The sequence below is a fragment of the Salvelinus sp. IW2-2015 genome, linkage group LG33, assembly GCF_002910315.2.
Source record: "Salvelinus sp. IW2-2015 linkage group LG33, ASM291031v2, whole genome shotgun sequence".
In the NCBI taxonomy this organism is placed as follows: Eukaryota; Metazoa; Chordata; class Actinopteri; order Salmoniformes; family Salmonidae; genus Salvelinus; species Salvelinus sp. IW2-2015.
Window position 1 is genome coordinate 21,602,338 of NC_036872.1, and position 3,442 is coordinate 21,605,779.

Below are 3,442 nucleotides of genomic sequence, written 5' to 3' on the forward strand. Positions count from 1 at the left end.
ATACATATCCCAACCAGAAGCCATGGATTACAGACAACATCTGCATCGAGCTAAAGAATAGAGCTGCCCTTTCAAGAAGCGGGAGACTAATCCGGACGCTTATAAGAAATCCCGCTATGCCCTCAGACGAACCATCAAACAAGCATAGCATCAATACAGGATTAAGATTGAATCCTACTACACCGGCTCTGATGTTCGTCGGTTGTGGCAGGGCTTGAAAACGATTACGGACTACAAAGGGAAGCCCAGCCGCGAGCTGCCCAGTGACACGAGCCTACCAGATGAGCTAAATGCCTCTTATGCTCGCTTCGAGGCAAGCAATACTAAAGRATGCACGAGAGCACCAACTGTTCTAGATGACTGTGTGATAACGCTCTTGATAGCCGATGTGAACAAAACCTTTAAACAAGTCAACATTCACAAAGCCGCTGAGCCAGACGGATTACCAGGACCTGTATTCAATGCATGCGCAGACCAACTATCAAGTGTCTTCACTGACATTTTCAACCTCTCCCTGACRGAGTCTGTAATACCTACATGTTTCAAGCAGACCAACATAGTTCCTGTGCCCAAGGAAGCAAAGGTAACCTGCCTAAATTCCCGTGGAACTCACGTCGTAGCCATGAAGTGCATTGAAAGGCTGGTCATGGCTCACATCAACAGCATCCTCCCGGACTCCCTAGACCCACTCCAATTCGCATACCGCCCCAACAGATTCACTCCACACTGSCCTTTCCCACCTGGACAAAAGGAACACCTATATGAGAATGCTGTTCATTGACTGCAGCTCAGCATTCAACACCATAGTGCCCACGAAGCTCATCACTAAGCTAAGGACACTGGGACTTAAACGCCTCCCTCTGCAACTGGATCCTGCACTTTCTAATGGGCTGCCCCCAAGTGGTAAGAGTAGGCAACAACACGTCTGCCACACTGATCCTTAACACTGGGGCCCCTCAGGGGTGTGTACTTAGTCCCCTCCTGTACTCCCTGTTCACCCACGACTGTATGGCCAAACACGACTCCAACACCTTCATTAAGTTTGCTGACAACACAACAGCCTGATCACCGACAACGATGAAACGGCCTATAGGGAGGAGGTCAGAGAACTGACAGTGGTGCCAGGACAACAACCGCTCCCTCAGTGTGAGCAAGACAAATGAGCTGATCGTGGACTACAGGAAAAGGAGGGCCGAACAGGCCCCCATTAACATCGACGGGGCTGTAGTTGAGTGTGGGGAGAGTTTCAAGTTCCTTGGTGTCCACATCACCAACAAACTATCATGGTCCAAACATACCAAGACAGTCGTGAAGAGGGCCCGACAAAACCTTTTCACATTGTTGGGCACTGCTGGAGGTCATTTTGCAGGGCACTGGCAGTGCTCCTCCTTGCACAAAGGCGGAGGTAGCGGTCCTGCTGCTGGGTTGTTGCCCTCCTACGGCCTCCTCCACGTCTCCTGGTGTACTGGCCTGTCTCCTGTAGCGCCTCCATGCTCTGGACACTACGCTGACAGACACAGCAAACCCTTCTTGCCACAGCTCGCAATATGTGCCATCCTGGATGAGCTGCACTACCTGAGCCACTTGTGTGGGTTGTAGACTCCGTCTCATGCTACCACTAGAGTGAAAGCACCGCCAGCATTCAAAAGTGACCAAACATCAGCCAGAAGCATAGGAACTGAGAAGTGGTCTGTGGTCACCACCTGCAGAACCACTCCTTATTGGGTGGTCTTGCTAATTGCCTATAATTTCCACCTGTTGTCTATTCCATTTGCACAACAGCATGTGAAATTTATTGTCAATCGGTGTTGCTTCCTAAGTGGACAGTTTGATTTCACAGAAGTGTGATTGACTTGGAGTTACATTGTGTTGTTTAAGTGTTCCCTTTATTTTTTTGAGCAGTGTAATTGCCACCGGACTATTTACATTGACCCCCCTCCCTCCCTCCCTTTTGTACACTGCTGCTACTCGCTGTTTATCATCCATGCATAGTCACTTCACCCTCTACCTACATGTACAAATTACCTCAACTAACCTGACCCCGGCACACTGACTCGGTACCGGTACCCCTGTATATAGCCTCGTTCTTGTTATTGTGTTACTTTTTATTATTTTTATTTTTTACTTTAGTGTCATTATTTCTATTTAGCCTACACTTTTTGTTCTGAACTTTTAACGCGAGTGGGACAGGTGTGCTTCCTGACATTTATCAACTGCTAACGCAGTTACACCTCTGACACCGCTAAAACATCAGCTATTTGAGTGTCGGGTATCGTCAGTTAAGGCTTGATCTGATCTAGGCATAAATATTTGTTGCAGTGGTTCACTGTATGGATGGAATGAGCAGGACTAGTGGGTGGGTGAATGGTACAGTGCCTATGGAATACTCTTACCTCCTTCAGGGATGAGAGATCTACTCCTTGTAGAAGATCATCTGAGATATCTCCTCTTTACCTGTTGCACTGAGGCTCCCTAGTGCTAGCCTGGCTGACACGACTCACGTGGTCAGCAAGGAAGAGCTGACACACTGTCTGGACAGAGTCTGATGTAAATGCAGTATTTTATTGGTTTTATAGACTTTATTGGTTCTCTCAAATGTATTTTTTTCATGTTAGGTTGAGAACCTCTCGTTGTTTGGATTGAAACAAAATCCAACAGTTGTAATTGGAAAGAGGAGGTGCACAGGGACTGTGGGTGGCTGTCCATGTGGGTTTTTGAGTGAGAAAGACACGGAGAACCAATCAGTAAAAAAGACAGCCCCCTTCATTATCGACGCATCATGCTGACAAACATGCAAAAAGCCTTTCCCGACTCCGGAGAACTTCGAGTTAGATGTCAGCCAAACTACCTCAGGCTTATAACCATTATTGACTATCTTCATTCAGAACAAGTAATGACTTTGTATAATTAATACAGTAGGGATTTTTACTGGGTGAAAAAAAAACAATTACTCCTGTAGTTCCTGGCTATTTTGCTTACATTTGTCTTCACACCTAATGTATAAAACAATGACACAATAGGTTCTTACATTTTCTGTCAAATACATTTTTGACCTAAGATCTTGAACTCGATTTGACCAAACTGCTGAGGCCCACCCTGCCCAGTCATATGAGAATCCCTAGATTAGGCCCTAATGGCCTCAATTGACTGATTTCCTTATATTAACTGTAACTCTGTAAATTCTTTTGAAATTGTTGCATTATATTTTGTTCAGATACATTTGATCACAGTCTTGCTACCCTGAGTTACATATAAGGCAGTCGTTTATCTAATGTAGTGTTTCTCAATGTGAGTACCTGCATCAGACCTTAATGCACTCGTCAGATAATTATCTTGACACCTCCTCTTACCAACGAGAGTGGTGTTTTTATTTTAACCTTATATTAACTAGGCAAGTCAGTTAAGAAACATTTTAATTTACAATGACGCCTAGGAACAGTGG